The 26663-nt window shown below is 35.5% G+C and overlaps 1 protein-coding gene across 1 annotated transcript in view; it reads left to right on the forward strand.

Annotated features, from left to right (window-relative positions):
* The window catches only part of XIRP2 (xin actin binding repeat containing 2), a 495477-nt gene that overhangs the window by 42365 nt on the left and 426449 nt on the right, over positions 1-26663 (forward strand). Inside the window, exon 2 of the mRNA XM_037523459.2 lies at positions 15028-15084. The gene's annotated coding sequence lies outside the window, so the exon portion shown is untranslated. The remainder of the gene's footprint in view (positions 1-15027; positions 15085-26663) is intronic.

Genomic DNA, 26663 nt, shown 5'->3' on the forward strand with positions numbered 1-26663 from the left:
CATGGGCTAGGGGGCTTCTTGCTCTTGTCTCCAAAGAGGTATCATAAATGAATAGAAAGGGCAGCAGAGTGTAATCTGGTAGGGTGTGCGAGAATCATGGTCCGTAGGAAAATATATATTCCATGCCTAAAACTTTCCAAATTAAAATCTACAGTTTTCAAAACATGATTGTAACATAATGAGTACATTTTTGAGCCATACTGAGCTCATGAACTGACAGTTTCTAACATCTGCTGATTTATTTTATTCAAATAAATTACCTGGTAAGAGAAGAAATAACTAAATGCAGTCCAGGGCTTTTTGTCTGTCTGGATCTTTGCTGCTCTGCACATAGTAGATTCTCAATGCAAGCTTGTTAGATGGATGGTGAAGTCTATCTAGAGTCTGGTCATGGTATAAGTAGAGGACATGGGGTGGTAGAGAACAAGTAATAACTTTTGAGATAAGAGTGATTATCAATGATCAAATTGCTGAATGGTTTACATGTGGTCTTAGATGTTCCTGTGAAGACAGAAAAAATAATTGGAGGTGTTAAAGACCTTCAATAGTAGGACCACATGGCTAGGAGGTTGGCATCTCATAGGTTGGATAGAAGGTAGAAGGTAAATATTATGAACATTGTAAAGAGAGGTTTTGTGGGTGTTTTTGGTATCAGAGTGGATGTGTGATAGTCTTGAAGTGACAAAAGACCATTTAAGCTAATTTCCCTCCAATAGAATTTTTTCAAAAAGTTAATGCAGGAAAGAGCCACATTGCATTTAAGCCAAAACTGTGGGAAGTACCATTTTCTGAACATTTGGAAGTATAAGAGAATTGTTTTACCTTGGAACAGTTCTTCTAGAAGGGATATGGGAAAGAGGAAGAAGGCTTGGGAGGAACAAAGGGTAATTATTTGAGGAGGAAATTCTTAAGATGAAAAGTTATCACTGTCCATTCTATGTTATAATGAAGGATTGAAAAACTTATCCTAGGAGGGTAATGTCCAGTGCTTTAAGAGAATTTAAACAGTGTTTTAGTGACACTCATGGTTTTTATTTGCAGGTAAAACAAGGGTATTGTCATGCCTTGATTATCACGATAGTTAATATTTATATATTTATGGAGCTCTATGAAAGTACTCCATTTCATTATCTCATGTGATTCATATCCTAGGAAGTAGCTACTATCATTATCTATAAACTGGGGCTCAGGGAGGAAGAGTAACTTGCTCAAAGCTACAAATAACAAGAGTTGAAAACCACAGAAGTTTGATTTTAGAGCTCTCATTTTTAACACAGATATATCTGTCTTGCTGCAAATCCCAAAGTTATTCAACTCTTAACATAAAATAGATTTTTCTTCTTAATTTACATCCTAGGTTTTCAGTGTTCTAGAATATATGTTCCTAGTACTTCTGATTCTGCCAGCTTCACTCAGATACTACTCCAGCAGCATAAACATGAAACTGTAAGAATTTTGAAAATGTGTGTTTTAAAACAGAATAGTGTTTTTAAAACAGAAACTCTAAATCATTTGAAGTTGTGGTGCAACAATATATAAAGATCACTGAAAATAGTGAAAAATTCTAATTTATTTGCTTATGTTGGGGTTGGGATATAGAGTGAAGTTCAGAAGACCTGACCTTTATATACCTAATATATATTCAGATGCCATGACTTAAATGCATAAGGAATTAAATTCACAAAACAATTTTGTGAGATATGTACATAATGTACATAAATGAGAAAAATTAGTTAGAGAAGGTTAAGGTCATATAGCGATCAAGTTGAAGTGGGATTTTTCAAATCAAATGAAAAAGGTTCCAGAATTTCATTTTCTCCCACTATTTTATGCTTCTGTGTAGACATATGATCCAGTCAGTAGAATTTAGCATTGTGCACATATTTTATGGGACATTCAATATAAATGAAAAGGCATCTGATTAAATAGAAGGATGCCTGATATAAGCAGACCGAATAGAAATTTGGCTGCCCTCTCCCCCAAAAGATAAAATACATGGGAAATTTGTTTTTTTAGTGTATTCCAGCTCACTTTATATTATGGAGTTTTAATGGCTTAATTTTTATCTTAAATGAAAACAACAGCAGCAACAATAATTAACATTTATTGAGCATTTACCATGTGCCAGCTATTGTGTTAAGCAATTTACATATATATATATGTGTGTCATATATATAAATGATTTTTTATCATTTACATGTATATAAATGAGTCTACTGGGCCCTTCTTATCCAAGTACATCTTGACTGTCTCCACAGCCTTGAGAAGCACATTTTATATCAATGGCTTCACTATTGTTGATCCACAGATTGGTATTAGTCTGATTTCATTAAATACAACCCTGATACAAGAAATTCAGCATGCCATGAGCAGGGCCTAAAATTTTACATATTTTCCTAATAAGTGAAAACTTTCCCAAACATGACAGTCCATATTTTCAGTTTGTTACATTAATCATTCCATATTACTCATGAGTTTCTATAAATTTGATACATGAGTTGAATCAAGACATAGAACATGTTTAATAAATCTAGAGGGAATAATTTTAATTTTCAAAAATAATGATCCAATTGAATCTTAAGAAATTAAGATTATGTTCAAGGTATCCCATCCCCAAAGAATGTGGACAAAGTCCTTTTTTCCCTATTGATGACAATATTCAAATATGGTTGATTTTATCAACTGAAGAGTTATCATGCTTAGTCAAATATAAAGCACTAAGATCTAACTAGCACTCAGATAGTGATATAGTAAATATATATAAGGATCCCACTGGAACACTTTCATTTCAGTACACATATTAGGGCTACAGTAGTATATTACTTAGCATAGGATATGAAGTATATGCCAGGCAAGTTGCCGAAATGCCAATGTCATTGATCTGGTATAATAATTAGCCTGTTCCTTTGTAGCTTTAGAGTAATTTAGGATATTAACTGTCCCAAATTATAGAACTAAAAAAGTGAGTATATATAATTGAATACAAAGTCACATAAGGTTAGAATATATATTTTTCTGTATGTTTTATTTTTAACATGTATTTGAACCACTTTTTTTCTCAAAATTGGTTACATGGTGAACCTAATATAAACAGCACATGAACTTCAGGGATGTTTACGTATAGAGTCAGCTTTAATTAGAGTAAGACTACAGATCTGAAAGGTATATAGTGATCCTTTCTTCAAAATATCTATTGTAGGGCCTCCCCTGGTGGCGCAGCAGTTGAGCTCTGGGTTGTGAGGCTGCCCGCAGCCTCTGCAGCGCCAGTTCGATCCCTGGCCACCGGCAAGGGTCCCACAAAAAACAAAAAAACAAACAAACAAACAAACAAAAAAACCCAAAAATATCTATTCTATTGGCCCCACCTTAGTCTAGAAAACTAATTTATTGCTCTTAATGCAGACCTTGAAAATTACTGATAAAAGGCACATATTACCTGTGAAACATTAAACATTGTTTTTCGCATTGAAATTCTTTTGTTCTATTGAGAACTTTTTAGTTACTGTTATGTGACTACATAGGGTTTTGTTATAGAACATATTTGACCTACAGGGTTTGAAAGTGATATAAATGAAACTAATATATATATATTTATAACTTCATGTTTGAGATGCAGTAATTTAGGTAAATTCCTGAAAGTCTGCTTTGTATTCCAGAAAATAGCTTTAAATAGTGACTTGATTCTCTCTTCCATATTACTGCAAATTAGGCTATTTTGCAGAGTATAGAATGTCTTAATGCATTGAAATAATTCTTAGTTTTTCTCTTAATGACCAGATTATGTTCTTCAGTGTGGACTGAAAACTTTTGATCCACAGATTGGTGGATCCACACATGGAGAAGGCTCACAGTGATTGCTTAATTTGAACACTTCTGTTTTGTGTTATAGAATATTTTTGTGTCAGGTTCAACAAAGTTGGCTATAATACTCTTATATTTTCTGCATAGAATTTTCAAGTGACAGTGGCTTTTGTTTCCTAATAATCATGGTTTTGTCAATACATAAATCTTCCATGTATTTTTAAATGAGACTGACTATTCAGTGAGCAACATATAATAAAGTTTGTGTGTGGTTCTTTTTGAATGGCAAGAGTTATTATACTTAGTGTTGCAAGGAATATTTTATGTAAAGAAGAAAGGCAAATACAATAGTAACAAAATATGTCAGACAAGGCTATGACTATACTTACTATACTTACAAAAGAATAATAAATTCTCATATAGATGTGGTATCATATTTGTTGAGAGATATTTTATGTTCAGAGAGGTCCCATCTTAGATAGGGATGAGGTAAGATTTCATTAGAATCAATCTTTTTTTGCATTTAGTTAATATTCTCATTTAAATGCTTCTTTCTTGCTTTTAAGAACTCCTTCCTAAAATATTGTCAACCAAACAAGTTTTGTTTCAGGGCTGAGTGTTAAAATAAAGAAGCTACTTCATGTGTTTACTCATTCTTTTGCCCAGATTATATTTATTGAATATATGTCATGTGAGATGCTGTTAACAAGTTAACAAGATGTGTGTGTGCGCTCAGATGTTCTCAGTCTGGTGCAGAACAACAGATAAGACAATCAAGGATGACAATATAGTGTGATAAGGACCATAAGACAGACATGTAAAATCTTGGCTTTCCTAATCACCTGAAGAGAAGGGATGATGGAGCTGCTGTGGTTGGTGGCAGGTATATTTCCAGGAATGTTTCTGAGAGGAAATGAAGCATAATTAGTTTTGAAGAAGAGATACCAAATGATCAGTAGGGTAAAGTGGTTTTAAAAAGAGGGATCTGCCATTTTTTAAAAAATGGAGCCATGAAAAAGCATAGTATACTCAGGAAACTGAAGTTGTTCAGGTTGACAGCACTTGAGGTGATTTAGGGACATGGTTGGAACCTTTGAAGGTATGCTATAGACCAGGTCACAAAGGGGCTTAATCTGTTGTGCTAAGGAGTCTGCAAGCCTCTTAAACAGAAAGGATAGGAATTGAATTTTAGAAAACTTATTCTGACATAGAGTGGAGAATGAGAGGAGGCCATATTGGGGACTAGAATTATCGGTCAAAATGTTTTAATAAACTATTAAAGTGTTTTCTAGGGCAGTAATAGCAGGCATATTGCAAGAAAGAGAAAGTAGTTGAAATTCTTAAGAGTTAAAATAAACAGAGCTCAGTTACTAACAGATATAGAGTTAAGCAAGGTGAGAAAGTTTTCCAGCTAAGGTCTTATTCTTACTAGGGATTTTACTGGTAAGATAAAATTTAGAGTAGGGGGGAAAGATTTGTTGAATATAGAGCTCAAACATGTACATGTTGACTCCAAGCTATCTTCAGGACATTTCTGGCCACTGACTATGACCGTAAGGCAGAAAAAAAGCCTACTAGATAGGAACACACATTTTGGAGCTGAATTTCTTGACGTTGAGTCTTAGATCTACCATTTACTCACTATTATATACTTGCAGAAGTATTTTCCCTATGTAGACTTCAATTCCTTATATATAAACAATTGTAATTTTAACATTAAATGAAATATTTGATAGAAAATGTATGTGATATAATAGGTGTTAGACATATTTTGCTGTTAATATAAATGTAAATATATGCAATTTAACTTATGAGTCTTATGTTCAAAATAAATAAGAAGAGAGTTGGATTTGAAGGTAGGGATTTAAAAGTATGAGGTTTGGAGTCATCAACATGAGAATTTTTTTACTTTTTCACCAGTTACCTACTGTCCCAATTTTCTGTTGCTACAATGACCACTTCATGACAAACCCAAAATTCCTGAGCCACTTTGGCTATAGCTTGAGTCTCTCAAGTTATACTGAAGCCTTTATAGCTATGCAGGTCTTAGCTATGCAGGTCTTAGCTGGCTCATTTTTATTTTTATTTCAATAGTCACCTATGCATTATTGATTTGATCAGGGTGCTCTCTTAAGTTGAAGATCAACTGGCTGTTGACTGGTTTAGAATGCCCTAAGCTTGTTTTCATATGTGTTTCAAATTCTTCCAGTTGGTTTCAATATATGCTCAAGGAGAGGCAGAAGTACAAGAGCAGACAGACCCAGTTGTAAATAAAAGTATATATGTATTCTTCCCAACACTGCTTGCAGGATGATTATTCAAATCTCTTGTCCATAAGAAGTCACATGGTTGGGATCAGAGTCAGACTTGGAGCAGATTAAAATGAGGGCAGCTAAGACATATATATAGCGTAGTAGGCACTAATCAGGGCCATGAATGCATTTGATAAAAATGATGTGTAGCCTTGAATTAGCTATTCCGTAAGTAATGAGCATCTTCTATCTTCTAGATGCTGTTTTTGGTGCCAGGAATAATGGTGACCAAAATAGATATTTTCCTTTATTTCATGAATTAATATTCTAATAAGGGAAACAGACAATGAAAAAAAAACACATGAAATTTTCTGAACATGATAGAGTATGTGAGAAAAATAAGGCAGATGAGTTCATTAAGAGTGACTTATAATAGTCATAACTTCAAGGTGGTTAGAAAGGCTTTCTTGAAAAGAAGTATTTTGAGCTTCAGCATCCAGAATGAGGTCTGTCATGCAGAGATCTGTGGAAAGAGTAATCTAGGTAGGTGGAGGGCTGAAAGCCTCAGGTGGAATCAAATATAGCTCATTGGACTCACAGGAGCCATATCAGCTCTTGCTGAGGGATGATGAATATGAGATGAGGAGAGGGTAGACCTTCGGGCCTGGCACACCATGGTAACATTTGAAGTTTATAACACATCAAATGGAAACCATTAGATAGTTTTAAATAAGAGGAACATGCTATGACTTTTGAGCAATGAAGATCATTGGAAAGGTTTAATGAACCCTCTGCCTCCTGGCCCAGAACCCTCAGTTTCCTGGAGCAGATGACCTATACAGAGCTCCCACATAAGTTTATATGATGGTTTTCTAGTCACTACCAGCTTAAAATTTAGTGTCTCTAGATAAACTATTCAGACATATTAAAATGGTATTTGTCTCAGTTATCATTCACAATTTAATGCATTTTTCCCAAATGTCTTTATCAGAAAAAGCCAAGGTATTTACATTTCATCCATCACTTAGAATGTGAGAATATGTTTACATTGAACATGGGAAAGTAGGAAGAAATGGAAAAGTTTCTAGTTTGGAGTAATCAGTTCACCCATCCTCTTGTCTGCTGAAATGGAGCCCCTTCTATCCCCTGTGTCTTTGACTCCATTCTGTACCCTCCATGAACCCACTCCACAGTTCTGCTGTTGAAAAATCTAAAGGACATGTTTTATTCTTCCTTCAGCAATAGGTCTGTTCTTCCTTTTCAATTGATAAGGTCTGTTGATCACAGAGTGACTTTTTTTGGCGGGCATGGTGGAGGAATGTGGAGGAGTGGTGAAGGGACTTGCAAACTTGCTATCACCCAGGTCTACTTTATCCATTGAAAAGCTAGGAATTCCCATCAAATTGCAGCTCTTCAAGAAACTAGAGGCATGCTTTGTTCTGTCCAAGTTAGTTTTAATGATTGGTCTTTTTTCTGTACTTAACTCATATGCTTCAATAACCAACCCTGTCCTCTATTATCTATGATGGCAAACTAGTCCTAGTCCTTATGTTTCAGGCCATTTCTTATCCCCCCCCTCAAAAAAAATTCTGGTGGTTAGAAGAAAGGGAAGAATGGGAAAATTCAAGTACAAACCAAATCTAGTGAAAATAATAATCCATCAAGAAAAAAATAACAACGATGCGACTTTCCTCCAAGGGAAAGTGCAAAAAATACTAGAAATCCTAAAGAACTCACTTTGTAGAAGAAAACCTCTATTCTGTACAAATTATTTTAATTAGCTCCTCCTGCAGGTAAGAGGAGACTAAAGCATTACTTCCTTCTGGTTTCATCAAGTACCCTTGTCTTACCCCAGACAATATCTAAAGTCAGTTTTAGTCATTTGCATTCTTTTTTTCACTGATAACTATGCTGAGAATTGTCATAGAAAGGAATGCAAGCATCAAATTATTGCCACAGAGAAATACTTCATATGTTATTATTTTCATATGATTTTTAAAGTTCGTTTTTCATTATATGTAAGAGTGATGAGGGTGAGGTGAGACACACCAGAAGTTAAGAGAGTAATCTTGATTAGTCTCACTTGTTCTTTACTCTGTCTTGTGTTTTATTTCATAAAGAGCCTAGCAGAGGAAATGGTGCTAGTTTGGAGTAATCTTGGTTTATCACTTTTGAGGGAACATCTCTTCATCAGCCCTGTGCTGGAAAAGTTGCTGTATTTTAGAGGTAACTGGATCATTAACTTTATTGCAAAGTTACACGATCTAGTAAAAATATTAACATGGAACGGTTTTACACAAAGCGTTTATCCACATTCTTTGACATTTCTGATTAGACATTTAATGGTTGAATTCTATTACTGGTTTAAATAGGATATAATGCCTGAAGGAAAAATACACAAATCTAGGATCTGAGATATAAATATGTAAGCAGTATCTAGCTAGTTAGCAACTCTAAATAAACATACTTTAATGCATTTGGAAGTTTCTTTTAACATTTGATTATGTGTTATGTTGCAGTAGCTGTAGACTATAGGAAGGATTATGCATATCACTTAGTAGCTTCTTTTTTCTTTGATTTTTATTTTGTATCTTCAAATCTGTGAAAAAGTATTAATATAATTACAGTAGATAGTTCCAGAATATATCAATTGTTCCTTTCTTTTTCCTTCTTCCTTCTCTTTCTCATCATTATTAGAGTAACAGTAGCATCATAGCTAACATTTATTGAACATTTACCATGTGGCAGGCATTGTACTGAATTTAAATGGAATATCGTGTTTAATTCTGACAGTTACCCTGGGAGGTGGACACAGTTTTGATTCTCCTTTTGCAGAAGAAAAAACTGAGGCACTGAGAAGTAAAGTAATTTGCCCAAGGAAGCCAAGTTATTCAGGACTTGGCAAAGGTGGGATTCTAACCCAGGCAGTCTGCCATCAGAGTCCTTCCTTTTTTTTTTTTTTTTTTTTTTTAAGATTTATTTATTTATACAAGCACTGGGCACAGTCAGAAGCGTGGAAGGGTGAGAGAATTCACCAGAGTCAGAGCTGGGCACAGAACAGGCAGACCCATGAAATATACTGCTGAGGGGAGCAGTGGGCGCAGCAGGCGAGGTCTTTCACACCATGTGGGACCCTCTCCAGGTCGGCCAGGGATCGAACTGGCGCTGCAGAGACTGCGGGCAGCTTCGCAGCCCAGCGCTCAATCGCTGCGCCACCAGGGGAGGCCCCAGTGTCCTTTCTTAACCACTATCTTTCATACCTCTATGCTGTTCAAACCAGTAATTCTATGTATAGCAAGTGATAAACATGTGGTATAAGGCAAGTCAATTAATATTGATATTTCTCCATCAATTCTTTCAGCATTAAGAAAAGCACTGTGTGAATGAAGCTAGTGGTTAAAGAAAAGTCTATGTTTTTGGTTCTAGGATTAGTTTCCTACAAATAATTCAATTGTAAATTAATGCTAAAAAAATTGGCCTTGAAATATTATGTATAGTCAAAATTAGGAGCTTGGTCCTAAATCCTCACCTGGGAAATCATAAAAAATAAAAATGAAATAAAAGTAAAATTTGATTCTATATTTTTCATGGCAAACTATATGGGTATTTGATTTTAAAATATCAGTTGATTTTTCATTATTAAAGAAAATATGTTAAGAGATATGGATGGTTATAATGTCTCTACTAAGCCAAAAGTCATACAATTTTATTAATTTTTGTGTTTTTTTTTCTTTTTTGGGGGCATATAATTTTAGGAAGTGATCAGAGAAAAATGAAATAGAAATTCTCTATCCTTTATAAAAAGGATAGAAAATGTAATTATTATTTACCTTAAATTGATGTATTATGTCAATGCCCTATTATTTGCCCTATTGGTAGCAAATTCACGTAATAAGAAATTGGTTTCTATATATTTTTTAGTATGTATATACAATGATCAATGAATTTAAGGTCAAATATCCATTGCAATGAATATTTATGTCTGTGAGATTTAGACACACACACAAACCCATACACACACACACACACACACCCCTATTTGTGTCTGTGAGATTTACACACACACACACACACACACACACACACACACACCCTAAAAGCCCTGAGAGGATGGACCCCTTAGGAACTGAGCCTTTATTGATCTGTTATATATATTTCCATACCACGTAAAACTAAGTTTGATAAATTCTCTCCATTCTTCAGTCTCACTTTCATTTGTATCTTAAGTCTCTCCTCAGTATAAAAATATGTAAGAGGTTAGAATGACTCACTGCATAATAGAACTGAATGAAGTGATGGATCATAGTTGCACTGAATTAAAAAATTGGTTTTGTGGAAATTTTGCTTTGGTTAAAGTAGGGGTGGGAATTTTAGTACTTTAGTCACTTACTATCTGAAAGGCATACTTTGGAGCAAGATAATATAATTTCAGGTGCTAAATCTTGCTGAAAACAATATTATCTTCTTAAAAGAAAACTCTTTCCTACTGAAAAAAATAAAAGAATTCCTAGATTTTATAAATTAGAAAATTCATTTTAAATCATTCCAAATCAAAATGTTGTTTTGATTTAAAACATTCCACTTCCTCCATACCATTAAGAGTGGGTAAAAAAGCTTAAAGGGTTGCAAAAGTGCCTATTGCTAGTACTTATCATTACTTCGCATGATTCACAAATTGATTTTCTGGCTTTATATCTATAAGAGACAGTGGGCTTTTTAATGCCATAATTTCTCATAAGTTGATGAGTACAGGGATGATGAATGACTTTTCCTCCCACAGTCTCTAAGTGGACTCTTTGAAAGAATGTTGTTGTTTTGAAGTTATCTTTATTTTAATTTTATTTTACTCTCCATTGCTTTGCAGTTTTCTGGAAATTACATTCTTTCCTTATCAGTTAGTAAGCCTTATGGATTCCTTTTGTTCCTTTCATTGATGTAGGTTATTTTTAGTAATTGGAGTTAGAGAATGAGACAGAGAGGTACCTTGTGGTAGCCTATATCCAAAGAATAGACAGGCAGGTCATTTTAATTTCATAATGTGGCTACAAATTATTGAATAGGAAGGATGTTATAAAAATATGAATGAGAGAAGGTAGAAATTATATCCTCAAAAATAAGTCCAGCATAAAAAATTGCAATGCCTCAGCTTCTTTTCTCCATTCTCAGGGTGCAATATCTTGTAGGAACTTACATTAGTTAAAAAAGCAAGTTTTCAGACAGGGTCACAATGCAAAAATGTGTGTATTTAGTATTTCTCTCTCTGTAGTATTCCTCCATTTATTGAAGGACAACTCATTGGATCCCTTCAGCTATTCATAGCTCTTTAATTCTTCATTGTGGGTTTCCCTGATGGTGCAAGGGGTTAAACACCGCACTATGAAGCAGTCTGTAGCCTCTGCAGCATGAGTTCAATCCCCGGCCAGCTAGGGAGCAACCCACATGGCGAGGGAGACCTCTCCTGACTTGCCCTCTGCTCCCCTCAGCAGAGTACTTCAGTCAGTCTGCCTGTTTTGTTCCCCACTCTGTCTCTGGTGGGTCCTCTCACCCCCCCAGGCTCTGGCCTGTACCCCAGTTCTTGTATGCATTAATAAATGAATCTTTAAAAAAAATTCTTCCTGGTCCCTAACTCTACTCTCAGGAAACATAGGGCCGATGCTACTCTCTTCAGAGGTACTTGTCTTTGACAGGAGATGAACACAGGGCTAAGGGGACACAGGGTTGAGTTGATTTTACTTTTCAGTGTCTTTTACAAATATTTGTGCAGGATCAGTACAGGATATCTGAGGAGTTCACAAGCATACAAAACTCTGTATGCTCTGTGTTATCACCCTGCAGCTCTCATCCATTAGTTCATTTATTTAATATGTAATTTACATATGGTAAAATTCATTATTTTTAGTGTAAAGTTTTCTGAGTTATTCATCATATTTTTTTAATGAAGTATGTTGGTTTATGACATTGTGTATGATTCAGAAGTAGAGGTGGGTGCACATCTCTTCAGGATGCATGTTACTATATAAGACCCACCACAGAAGCACGCAGAATCCTATACCATAGTCCACTGGGTTCATTCTCAACTTCAGGCAGCCTTAATCTTACAGTCATACTTCTAGGGTTTGTTTGTCCTTTCCTTTATCTTCCTATTGTCCACATATGAATGAAATCAACCTGTTTGTTTGTCTTTCTCCTTCTGACTTATTTTGTTTTATAGTATTCTTTCTAGTTCCATCTATGTTGTCACAAATGACGAGAATTCATCTTTTTTTATAACTTAGTATCCTATTGTGTATATATACAACATATTACTTTACTCAGCTGTCATTGGACGCATAGGTTGTTTAGCTTTTATAAATAGTTCTGCAATGAACATAGACATGGCATATATCCCTTTGAATTAGTGGTTTTCCATCCTTTGGTAGATACCCAGGAATGGAATTGCTGCATCATATGGTAGAACTATTTTCAATATTTTGAGAAACCTAACTTTTCTGTAGGGGCTGGGCCAAACTGCATTCCTGCCTGTAATGTACAAAGGTTCTTTTTTCTGTACGTCCTAACCAACACTTGTTTCTGGTCTTTTATATGAACCACCACCACAAATAATACAGATGAACTACTATAATTCCAAAAAGTTTCCTTCTCTGTTGTACTCAATTACTTCCCCCACCCCTAACTACTGGCAACCAGTAATGTATTTGCTTTCCTCCTGATTTTGCCTTTTTCCAGAATGGTATTAAATGAAATCATACAATGTATAGCCTTTGGGATCTATTTTTATTATCATAATGTTTCAGGATCATCCATTTTGAAATGGGTATTAATAGCTTGATTCCTTTTATCATTATCATTTATCAGTACATATGTGGATGTGCTGCTGTTTGCATCACATTCACTTATTGAAGAATATTGGACTGTGTTTTTTCATTGGTGATTATAGACAATCTCATAATAGACATTTACATACAGGTTTTTGTATTAATAGGAATTTTCATCCTTGGGTAAATACTTAACAATAGGGTTCTCTCTCACTTTAATGCTATTTGTCTCTTCTTTTAGAATATATATTTTTATGTTTATTCTTTTGTGACTATATCTCAAGTGCTAAAACACCATTAAAGCTGAGTATATTAATAAAATCGAGGTTCTAAACTTGTGAAGATGAAAACCCTAGGGTAAAATCTGTATGGTCTATGTATATTATCCTTTCATGTAAACTTTTCTATCCTATTTATTAATGTATATTTTAGAACAGCTTTATTGTGATATAATTCACATGCAAAATTCACCTCTTTAAAAGTGTGCACTTCAGTGGGTTATTTTGTATATTGACAGATCCTTATTATTACAGCTTTCTAAATTTAGAAATTTTTATCACTCCCCAAAAGAAGTCACTCATTTCCCTGTCTGCCTGTATGTTATGCCAGTCACTTCCCATTTCCCTCTCTTCCCAGTTCCTGGAAACCAGTAATCCTCTTTTTGTCTCTAAGGAGTTACGTATTTGGATATTTTATGTAAGTGGATTCATACAGCATGTGATGTTTTATGACTGATTCTCACACTTAACATTTTCAGAGTTGATCTATACCACTGTACATTTATTGCAGTGTATAGTGGTACTTCATTCCTATTATCAAATAATGTGGATATACTACTTACTCTTAATTCATCAATTGATGAAAATTTTGGTGTTTTCTATTGTTGGGCTATTGTGAATAATGCTATCATGAACATTTGTAAGTTTCTGTGCAGGCATATGCTTTAATTTCCTTTGGTTATGTTCCTAGGAGAGTAATAACTGGATCATATGGCTACATTAACATGCTAAAATGTTTTCCAGAGTGACTGACTGTACTGTTTTATGTTACCACTGGCAAAGAGTGAAAGTTCCAATTTCTCCACATTCTCACTAACATTTATTAGTCTATTGCTTTTATTTTACTAGATGTGAATGGTATGTCATGGTTTTCATTTGCATTTCCCAAAAGACTAACACTTTTGACCATCTTTTCATATAGTTAACTTTTTGTATATTTGCTGTGAAGAAGAATCCATTCAAGTCTTTTTTTCCCTTTTCAAATTGGGTTAGTTGTAGATTTGTAAAGTTTTATTGTAGATTTGTAAAGTTTCATGTTATATTCAGAATACATGTCCTGCAGCAGCCCTTCTACCCACTTGTGATTATGCAGGTGTTTTTCTTCACATGCATAATTCACCTATTTAGTGTGCAATTCAGTGGGTTATTTTGTATATTGACAGATCCATATTATTACAGCTCTCTAAATTTTTTAAAATTATTTAAAAAAATAAACTCTCTAAATTATTTAAAAAATAAACAATAGAACTACCAGAAGATCAGGTAGTACTACTTCTGGGTAAATGTCAAAGTAAATGAAAACAGAATTTCAAAGAGTTATCTATACTCCCATGTTTACTGAGGCAGTATTCACAATAACCAATAAATGGAAATAATGTAAGTGTCCATAAATGACAAGGACAATGTAAAAGTCTATGTGTGTTTATGTGTTTGTGAGAAAACTTGTTCCTTTCAGGGCCACCTTTTTCTGCCTGCAGATGTCTATGCAAATGTCCTTTATTCTTTCCCCCTTTTTATAATAAAACTGCCCTTTTGGATATAAAAAGGAAAAAAGACTACAAGTCCTCGGTAGATGTATGGTTTGAAAACATTTTACTGTTTTTTATTTCTACTGTTTCATTTATTTCCACTCTAATTTTTAAATATTTTCTTTCTTTCACATGCTTTAGATTTATCTGCTCTTCCTTTTTAATTTTTTATAATGTGAAAGGTTAATTTATTTGAGAGCATTCTTTTTAATTTAGGTACCTACAGCTATAAATTATAAACTATAAACTATAAAAATATAGTCATTAAGCTATCTATTAGCTCCTCAAGACTTACTTATAACTATAATTTGTACAGTTTGACAAATACCACCCTATTTTTCCCACTCACTAGGCTCCGTCAGCCATCAAGCTGCTCTGTTTCTATGATTGAGAGTTTTAGATTCCAAATGTAAGTAAGATGATACCATTTTTCTTTTTCTCTGTCACCTTTTTCATATAACAGTGTCCTTGAGGTTCATCTATGTTGTCACAATAGCAGGATTTACCCCTCTCCTATGGCTGAACCATATTCCACAGCATGTGTGTATGTTTGTGTGTGTGTGTGTGTGTGTGTGTGTGTGTAACATGCATCTCACAAACACATAAATACACATAGACTTTTACATTGTCCTTGTCATTTATGGACACTTAACATTATTTCCATTTATTGGCTATTGTGAATACTGCTTCAGCGAATGTGGGAGTAATTTCTCTTTGAATTTCTGTTTTCATTTGCTTTGACATCTACCCAAACGTAGTACTATTGGATCTTCTGGTAGTTCTTTCGTTTATTTTTTAACGAACTTCCATACTGTTTTCCATACTGACTCCACCAATTAACATTCCCAACAGTGTTAATTACAAGATTTCCTTTTTCTCCACATTCACATTAGTACTTGTTATCTCCTGACTTTTGGAAAATAAACATTTTACAGGTATGAAGTGATACTCATTGTATTTTTGATTTTTTGCATGATAATAAGAAATGATGAACATCTTTTCATCTACTCATTGGTCTTTTTGCTTCTCTTTTTTTGGATAAATGTCTATTCAGTTGCTTTGCCCTTTTTTAAATTGATTTTTTTTTTGTTTTTGTTTACTGCTGAGTTGTATGAATTCTTTAAATATTTGGGATATTAACCTATTATCAGATATATGAATTGCATATATTTTTTTCATTTTGTAGTTTGCCTTTTCATTTTGCTATTTCTTTTACTGTGTAAAAGCTTTTTAACTTGGCATAGTCCCACTTGTTGTTTGCTTTTTGTTCTTTGTGCTATAGGTATCATATCCAGAAAAATCATTTCAAAGATCAATTTCAAAAGGACTTTTCTTTAGGACTTTTGTAGTTGTCTTACATTTAAGTTTTAATCCATTTTCAGTTAGTTTATGTAAGTGGCATAAGATAGGGTCTAGTTTCAATCTTTTCTGTATGGATAGTCAGTTTCCCCAAAACTATTTATTATTGAAGAGAGACTATCTTTTCTCCACCAAGGATTCAGCTTTCAGTTTTTCACTTAAGTGTGTTAGTTATGAGAAGTTGTTTGTTACCTTTATTATGTTGAGTTTTATTCTTTACCCACTTTGTTGAGTTTTTATCATGAAAGTATGTTGAATTTTGGCTTGGTAGTTTTACTATGACAAATAAATGTTGTATGGGGATCCAAATGGTAATTTAGAAACTTAAAATCCAGATATTTAGTAACTTGGGTTTTGCACTTAGAGATTTTCATATTTTGAGATTCAAATTTAACTATAAATTCCCTTTTTAACTTTTAACATATCTAATTTAAATTTAGTTACCATTAAACACTAATTTATGAGGGCTTTTAATCCCACTTACTGTTTGTTTTGATTAGAGATATTCAAATAATTATATTCATAAAATTCAAAGACAGCTGATTTCATTTTAATGAACATTATCAATATGGCATTTCATAATTAAAAAATCCTCCTTGTTTTTTAAAATGAAGATATAATTCTTTCTCTGTTGTTTTAATTTTAATTTGGGGCCATAAAAGTAATTTTAAATGGGAAGTTATTCTACTAACAAAACATTTGTGTTTAATACCTTTTGTGTATTAATCTCCTCACCCTGCGTAGAACAAAAACATTATCAACTTTGATTTTAATTTCCTCATAGCTATAACAATTCACCTCATAGCTATAATTATTTGGAAGTCAAAGGAAAATCTGATAATTTGTGAAGGGAAATCCCTATGGTTATTGACTTGTAGGAAATAGAATCAAATGGGGGTTGATCAAATGAAGAAGCTGTGAGTAATGGTGAGAGTGTATGTTTCATTGCAGAGGGAAAGGAGGGTCAAGGAGAAGCAATTGTTCAAAGACAGTTTCTAAATAAGCTGACTTTCATGTTGGAATTGATTAACTTCTAAGTATCATGCTTTTAAAAATTATAAATTCTAAGAATTATATCTACATAATATTCCTAGCTATAAAATCGATTGAGGAATGGGAGCTCAGACTTTATAATCATAGATGAAGCAGGATTTCTGGAGGGGGTGAGTAGCTTGGTTCTGCAGACATCGGCTCCTTCTCTAGGAATTATTTGCTTGCTCTAGGGAAGGAGTCACTGGTATTAGAACATTCCTGGGCCATGTGATACCATTGTCCCTTACCTGCCCTGACCATGATCCCAGAGGAACTCTTAGATTGAAGTCTCATGAAGTCCTTAAGAGGTGGACTCCCCTGTATTCCAGATTACTTTCATTTTATCAATCAGTGATATTGACCAAGACTCTTGTATCAAGCGATTAAACTCCCAAGGTGCCTTTGTGGATGAGTAATATGAATTATTGGGAGTCAAGTAAGAGACAAAATTCAGATGAAAGCTGTAGGTCTAAAAGAGGTAATGAGGGTCTGAAATGTACCAAATTAAAGTAAGTTAAAGGAACTATCAACTGGGAGATTGATTACCACTTTCTATTTGTCTTTCAAAGGCAGGTCATTAAGAACTTGTAATGAGAAAAGTTTATTTGAAGGGGATGAAGAGAAAGTTCAGAAATAATTCTGACTCTGATGACATCTTTGAGAAGGGCATATAAGACAAATGGCTGTAATATAAAGGCTAGGTTTAGTTTTAGAGATTTTGACTTTTCACCATATGCCTGGCAAACCGGTAGAGCAGAAATAGAGACTTATATACAAGAGACTGCTTAGATTCCAAAGGAAAGAACTGTTTTCACTTCTAGAATTCAGACATATGAGAGTAGGATGGGGGTGATGTAGCTTGAATGGGTCCTCTGTGGTTCTATGAAGAAAGAGCTCAAAAAGAATTTACCCTATGGAAAGCATGGACCATGTATACTGGTTTATATCAGAAGTTTAGTGGATAAAGAGAAGGGGAAATTCTGAGTACATACAAGTATTGACCATTCATATTTGTCTCCTGGTCCACTATCCATTGGAATTATGTTTGACTCCAGGTAGCAGCTTTTTTTTTTTTTTAAAGATTTATTTTTTTATTTATACAAGCAGTGGGTACAGTCAGAAGTGCGGGAGGGTGAGAGAATTCACCAGAGCCAGAGCGGAGAACAGAACAGGCAGACCGACAAAGTACACTGCTGAGGGGAGCAGCAGGTGTGGCAGGAGAGGTCTGTTGCGCCATGTGGGACCCTCGCCCGGCGGCCTGGATCGAACCGGCATTGCAGAGGCTGTGAGCAGCCCAGTGCTCAACCGCTCCGCCACTAGGGAGGCCCTCTAGGTAGCATCTTGGTTAAGAAATACAGCAGATTCTCTTCCAGGTTGCCTTTCTTTAGACTAAGGCTTTCATGCTAGTAAAAGAACATTTTAACAAATGGGAGACATACATTGTTTCATTTAATCATCACCATGAACTTGAAAGGAAGTTAATAGTATATTAAATCTCAGAGCTTCTATTTTCCCCCTTCTTATTTTAGAAGGGGGAAAATAGAAGCTCTGAGATTTGATATTAATTTTCAAATTAAAATAGTAAACATTGAACCTGAATTTGAATCTGATTCTTTGTTCTATCCTGTAAGTGACCCTACAGGTCCTCAAGTAATGGAATAAATATACAGACAAGAAAATAGTCTAACTATAGAGACTTAAAGTCTTAAAAACAATAATAGCAATGAAACATTTCTTTGTTGCATATGTAATTTGGGTTGAGCAAGTTGAATATTTCAGAAAAAAAAAAAACAAACAGCAGTTAAAGCTACAAAATAAATAGGTAGGTTTAGGGACCAAAGAGAAGTAATGAAAATCTAGGCGAAGAGAGTCCACACTAAGAAAAAACTGGTTTTGGGTCTTTCTGTGAGATAGACAAATCCCTTTCTCTGAACTGATGAAGCCATTCTTCACCCTCCTTTTCCTTTCTGCTACTCCCTTCAGTAAGTTTATTTTCTGGTGAAAAAACCTAAATAACCCCAAATGTTTTGCTTTTTTTGCCTACCAATCCTAAGAAAGGGACAGACCCAAAGGACTTAATTGAAAACAAGTCAGTCCCTTACACTTTGATCCATTAATATGGCTAAGATGCCATTAGCATTTAAAACCATATCTGCTTCGCATTTATTTTTCCAATTAATCTTACAATTTTTTCCCCCTTGAATCAGCTCAGCCCTAATGCATAGTCATCAAGAAACAACAGTTTCTATTGCTATGAGCTGGATCTATGGTATTATATGGGTAGCTAGCCTCCTTCATTTTGGCTATGATACTACATATTTTTCTTCCAAGTTCTAAAAACTGTTTTTAATTAAAATGTCATATTTTTTTGGTAACTGCATGTAATTTTGATATCTTACTTATAGCTTTAGGGATATATTTTGAGGACATTTTCTGAACAAGTGTTCTCAATCTTTGAGAATACGAAGACAATCATTTGAAATATATATTAGAGAAATTGTCACTATTCAAATGTTTTGCATAATTTTCCCCAATTTTTGCATTAAATTTTTCATTCTTTTTGTGTTTCCTCACAAGTGCATCTCAAATTCAATAGACTGTTATTTAGCGTCCTCAGTGAAAAATTAATAATAGCTATTGTCTTAATTTTTCCTCATAGGTATTAAACATCTATGGCTTAAAGAAAACAATACTTATACTTTCAAAAATTTAATTCTTTAATGTTGACTGCTGTTCAGTAGAGAATATAGAAAAAGTGTATGGTTATAGTTTTATGCAAAATGCTTTTGTCTCTTTAGTCTTTAGATCAGTGTTAGATATTGACTGTTAGAATAAAACAAAAAAATCAGTCTTCCAGTCACTACTTGTTCCTTTTTCCTCCTTAGTCCCTAGAAAATAGAATTTTTTTTGCTTTTACTTACTTTCTGTTATAAACTACTGTTTATTACAAATAACATTCTTTGTGAAAATTACTAGCAATACCATATTTTGTTTTAGACCATTATATAGTAACTCCCTCAGTCTCTTTGTCTGAGTATCTTCTTCCTATGACATCTCTGAGCAGAATGATGGGAATTAAATTATGTAACTCTACCATATCATATCAACATAAAAACCCTTTCTCTTTTGAAGAACTAATGTGTTTCTCCCCTTAATTATTCTTATGCAAAGTTTAGCCTGTAGTTATACAAACAAAATCTCTCTCTGCTGGAGGCCAAGTGGAGTTCTGAAAAATTTCTTTAGGGCATTGTCCATAGACATTTGTGTATTTAACCTTGTCTTGGCTTCTGGGAGAAATCTCTAAACCCTTGGTATGTCATGCATAATGGGAGTGTCTGTTTATATTGGGGCCTGAGTCACTGATGGCTACATTAGAAAGACCAACACTTTGATTTAGGATCAGGACTTTGCATCACATGGTATCAGTAGACCTCCAGAGGATCAAACTTACCTATATAATAGAGATAGTAGTAACTCTGAACACTGAGGATTGGGTAAGTTTCCCTGGTTGGCATTATGCTGTGTATATTGTCATACATGATGCCAGAAAAGTAACATGTCCATGACTCCACAGGGAGAAGACAAGAGAAATTGCCATTTGGTACCTTCCATGAACTCTGCGTAACATACTTTTTGAGTTTGCTGATTTTAATCTGTCACTTTTCCCTGTAACAAACCATCAGTATGAGAATAAAATCTTTCCAACATATTCTGCAAGTCCTTCTAGTAAATTATAAAACTTAAAGGTGGTCTTGGGGATGCTCAAACTTGCAGCTGGTATCAGGAGTATGTTATAGGACAGGGAGAGGGGCAGCCCAAGCCCCAAAGTTACCCGTCCCCTCGTGGGTAAAAGTCCATCCATATGGGATCGGCCCAGAAAAAGGCCCCAAAGTCTACCACAAGTCTAAAACATCTTCCAGTGGGGACCCACAGAAAAGGGTCACAAACAACCAGACAAGCCCGGAAGGAAAAGAGCAAAATCAACATCCAGATAAAAGCTGCCATGGTCACCTCCCCACAGGTCTCACCCACATCTGTGTCACCCAGTCCACGACCAAAAGACAAGCGCAGTTTCTTCACATGTCTCTAGGCTCCATGCGCCTCCTCCAGGTCTCCTGGCTCCATCTTGCTTCCTTCCTTCCTCAGTCTCTTCTGCAGCTTCTCCTCTTCCTGCTCAGCTCCACCCTCCCTTGGGTGGGGCAGGGAACCTCCCCCTTTCCTGGGGACCACCCTGTTGCAATCCCCCCTTTTAATTTTATTCCACCATATCTATGGTGGCACAATCTCAGGGTGTAGTCTTAGGAGACAGTGTTTTTTTCAGGGTTACAATGTGTGTAAGAGAAGCAACAATTAGTCAGCAGCATTGTCCATGAATGTCCAGTATGACAGTTTCATTACTTAAAAATAGTCCATTATCCAAGCCAAAAGAAAAAAAAAAATCTGGAGAATTGGCTAAAACAAGATAGCAAATATATCAAAATCACAGGGAAAAAATGTTAAAATGGTTCAACTGATGTAAAACACAAATTTTCTCAACCTTGATCCCAAACTTTTAACAGCATAGCAAAAGTTTGCAAACTAAATCTACTTTTAAACCATTTTTCCTATTTTTGCATAAAATCACAGGGCAGAAATAACTAACAGCAATTTTTAGCTGGCTTTGTTGAAATATTCCATACAGGATCAGAGCAAACCGGTGGCATCCAGTCGATGTAGGCTTCAGGTATAAAGTTGGTCTCATCAGACTCCACCTGGGCTTTCCTCTTCTCGAGGGTACCAGGGCATTTTCGTTGGCCGGGTTGTCCAGTCCTGCCAATGGAGGCAAGCTTCCTCACCTTCTTTGGAGGTCTCTGGAACCCTACAAACAAGGCAAACAGGTTCTCCTCTTCTTGGTTCAGCTCTTTTTCAACTTTTTGGAAGAACTCCACACAAAGCCACACAATCAAACTCGCGTCCAATTTTTTTTTTAAAACAGACAAAATCCCTATGGAAGTTATGCAAAAACAGACTCTAAGATAAGTAGCAAAAATTACTACCACTATTTGTATGCTGTGTTGGTATCAAGGGGAGAGAAAATGTGACAAGTTAGTTTTGCTGGAAAAAAAAATTACAACCTTTCTGCAGATCCTGGTTACTCAAAACAAAACAAAACAAAAACTTCATGGATTCAGGACAGAATGCATAAAAAAAAATTTCCAGTATTATGTCAAAGAAACCTTACTAAATGTCAGGTGTATTTCCAGGTCTATTCAGTCCTTTGTAGGAAAGTTTTTTTACTCTCAACAGTTCCATCAATAGGAATCTGTTGAGACCTTTCCTCCCTATATTTCCAGAAACAGTTTCTGTAGATGTGAAACAATTGAATTATACAATATTACAAGGTGACAATCACCATTGACAATTTACATACATACCAGATACTGAGAGGTTTTTTTTTTTATACACATTTTAGAAAACTACTGTTAACATTTTGTACATACCAAAGTTTTACCATTTTCCCAAATGACAATGCTTCCCTTCCAGTTTTACTTCATTAGGTAAAAGCCAAATAGAACAAATTCATGTAATGCCTTTCCAGGAGGAAAAGGAAGAAACTTCGTGGAGTGTCTCAGGAGCTCTACTGAGGTTCCACAAAATTTCCTTGCATCAGTCAAATGACAGGCTACCAAATTTGTATTTGAATTTAGATTTTTGGGAAGCTTTGCCATAAATATCAGAAAAATAACAGAAACAACAATATTCAATCTCTATGAAGGCACCGGCTTAGTTCAGTAGCACAATGTTGACAATCAAACCATAACTTTTTGTTTTTCTCATAACTGGAGACTTTTTTTTTTTTTCCTTTCCAACGTCTATGGGCACCATGTATACCAATTTGTCAATCACTGGAGGTCAAGACGGTTAGACACAAGGACATACAGACAGACAACATATAGACAAAGAGCTCTTTTTTTTTTTTTTTAAGTTATGCCACGTGGAATATGTTATGTAACTGCAGTTTTACTCCATAGGCTCAGAAAAAAAAATGTCAAAGTCCAAAAAAAATGTGGAGTGTTGCTGGCAGAAAAATTTCCAGTTGTCATCCTGCAAACCTAAGACTTTGGAAATAGGAAGGAAAAGTTTTATTAATCACAAGAGTTACATGACCTTGTTTATCACCTTAGGGTTTTCAGTGTTGAAGACTTTTTGTTAGAAGTCAATCCTGGGGTATTCTGTACAGCAACTGAAAGAATAAAAGTAACAGTTAACTTTTAAGCAAAAGGAGTCATCTCTTGTTAGCCACCAAGCAGGCACTCCTTGGGTTTCCTGGAATAGAACCTGAAAAAGCAAAATCAAATTATCAGTAATTAACTTTCAATTAAAAGGAGTCATCTTCTTACTTCTGTTAGCCACTCTGGGACAGAAGCTGAAAGAGCAGATTAAACATCTAAGGACAAATTACACCTCCCCCACACTAGGGAGGGACAACAACAACACAGGTATGAAAACCTGGTATAGTTACATGATGCACCCTAAAGAGTGCTTTCCATAACAGACCTTCCTCAGTAGGAAGCAGAAACTTAGAATCTTGTCTTACACCAGCAATTGAACAAATTCAGGATTCAAAATGGCAAACATGCCCAAAACAAATTGTGTAGACAAAATTCACAGCAGCAAATCCTTTTAGACTCAGACAAAATCTTGTTAATTTTTCTGATCCAGACTTTGCAAAAATTCAAGTTATCTCCAAGAATCCATCAAGGCTACCAGCAATTACCAGTTACTGCTTAAGGCTACTCTTTCCTTAATACCCAGGCATACATTTGCTAATTTAAACACCACTGCTCCACAATTGGCTTGCAAAACCCGAGGGACACAGGGCAGGAAGTAGCCAAAGACAAAGCAACATACCACTGAAGAACCATTATTGCCTTTAGAAATGCTAATGAGACAGTAGAGATTACAACAAAGAAAGAAAAAAAAAGTTCCAAAGTCCTAGCAACAAGAGCACACCAAGTGCCCTCAGACGCCATCTTTGATCTGGCCACATGGTCCAACGTACTGCCTAATCTTTTGAGTAAAAGTGGCACAGAAAAAAATTTCCACAAATTAAAATGTCTTAGCTAGTCACAACAAACAAATTACACACAAAAGCACAGAATCTTCACAAAGCCCAAGCCAGTTTTTCAACAGCAAATCGACATATGAAACAAACACACTAGAGAAACCAAAAATCACATTTGCGCTTATGGTAGCCAGTGCCATAGGGAAGCCCAGTTTCCCCATGGGGCTGACTAACCATGGATGGCTCTGTCCTAAATCACATTGGACGCCAAATCTGTTATAGGACAGGGAGAGGGGCAGCCCAAGCCCCAAAGTTACCCGTCCCCTCGTGGGTAAAAGTCCATCCATATGGGATCGGCCCAGAACAAGGCCCCAAAGTCTACCACAAGTCTAAAACATCTTCCAGTGGGGACCCACAGAAAAGGGTCACAAACAACCAGACAAGCCCGGAAGGAAAAGAGCAAAATCAACATCCAGATAAAAGCTGCCATGGTCACCTCCCCACAGGTCTCACCCACATCTGTGTCACCCAGTCCACGACCAAAAGACAAGCGCAGTTTCTTCACATGTCTCTAGGCTCCATGCGCCTCCTCCAGGTCTCCTGGCTCCATCTTGCTTCCTTCCTTCCTCAGTCTCTTCTGCAGCTTCTCCTCTTCCTGCTCAGCTCCACCCTCCCTTGGGTGGGGCAGGGAACCTCCCCCTTTCCTGGGGACCACCCTGTTGCAAGTACAGTCTGGTGTGGGGAATGCTCCCAGTAATCATATAGGAAGCTAAAATTCTTATACCTTTATTTTCCTAAATACAAAATATTAATGCTATCATTTTTGGTATGGATCATTCTGTATGGATTGAAGTGTAAAAAGTAAAATTAGTGAATTACAAATTCTGACATGTTTTTGTATGTTTGAAAATGTGGATTTGTATGTGCTATCTACAAGCTTACTCTCCATGTGTTGAATTTAGAAACTCAAAGAAGTGTAATGGACTTAGATCCAAAGCTAAAAGATTTTAGTGTGTTGAGTTATACATACTTTCAAGAATAGTAGAGTATAGAATTTGGGGCTGAAATTGATTCACACATCACTGGAAATTGCTGTTCTAGAATCTAGGCTGCCAAAATCTGACAGAGCAGCTGTCACCTGCTGTCACAGCTGTGGAGCTTACAGGCATTCATGCCTTCTCCAAAGGTTCTGTCATGATTAACCATACATCTAAAGGAACCCTTCATTCCTAAAGGACTGTGGAAATTGTGTATAGATTTCAAAATGTTCATGATTGTCACTAAGACATTAATTCAACATTATAAAAAATATAATACAGAAAAAGCAAAATTTTTAGAATAAAAGCAGACCTCACTTTGAGTTCCAGCTTTGCCCTTAATTGACTATGACACCTTAGGGAAGTTGTTTTAACCTCTCTGGGTCCTAATTTCCATATTAAGAAAATCAGTTGAAATATATTACCTCTTAGGCCCCATGTGACTTTCAAATGAGGTGATGTGCAAGTAGTTTTAAAAATTTAGCTTTCAGCTTCTGTACAGCCAAAGAGACATTAACCAAAACAGAGAGACACCCCACTGATTGCACTCCATTCAGCTGATAAGGGCCTGATCACAAGAACTCACATAGCTCAACAAAAACAAAATAAACAATCCAGTCAAGAAATGGGCAGAAGAACTGAAAAGACATTTCTTCAAAGAGGAAATGCAAATGGCCAACAGGCATATGAAAAAATGTTCAGCATCCCTTATCATCAGGGAAATGCAAATCAAAACCATACTGAGATACCACCTTATACCAGTAAGAATGGCACATATCAAAAAAACAAGCAACAACAAATGTTGGTGAGGATGCAGTGAAAAAGGAACTCTACTACATTGCTGGTGGGAGTGCAAATTGGTCCAACCACTGTGGAAAGCTGTGTGGGGATTCCTCAACCTGCTAAAAATGGACCTACCTTACGGTCCAGCAATTTTACTACTAGGGATCTACCCAAAGGACACAAAAAGTTATTCAAAAGAACACCTGTACACCTGTTTACTGCAGCACTTTTTACAATAGGTAAAACCTGGAAACAACTCAAATGCCCAAAAATAGATGACTGGATCAAGAAGATGTGGTGTATGTACACAATGGAATATTATTTAGCAATCAAAAAAGATATGCCATTTGCAGCAATGTGGTGGATGGAGCTAGAAGGAATTATGCTCGGAAATAAGCCAGAAGGAAAAAGAAAAATATCGGTTGGTTTCATTTATAGCAGGAATACAGGGAAACCAAATAAGACATCAGTGTTAAAAAAATAATAACAGTACAAAACACAACAAAGCAAAAACAGATGATTACAAATCAGAGACATACTGCCCGGGAGTTGGAGGGAGAGGGATCAGAGGGAGGAAGGGAGGAGAACAGGAGACTGTGGTGCATGGGTGCCTTGGGGAAATTCTATTGTTATAGGACAGGGAGAGGGGCAGCCCAAAACCCCGCAAACCTGCCTATTCTAAATGGGTTCTGCCATCCGCCGCATCAACACAAAACATATGAGACTTTAATG

This window comes from Talpa occidentalis, unplaced genomic scaffold (assembly GCF_014898055.3).
Source record: "Talpa occidentalis isolate TD23 unplaced genomic scaffold, MPIMG_talOcc4v2.1 talOcc4.3, whole genome shotgun sequence".
NCBI lineage: Eukaryota > Metazoa > Chordata > Mammalia > Eulipotyphla > Talpidae > Talpa > Talpa occidentalis.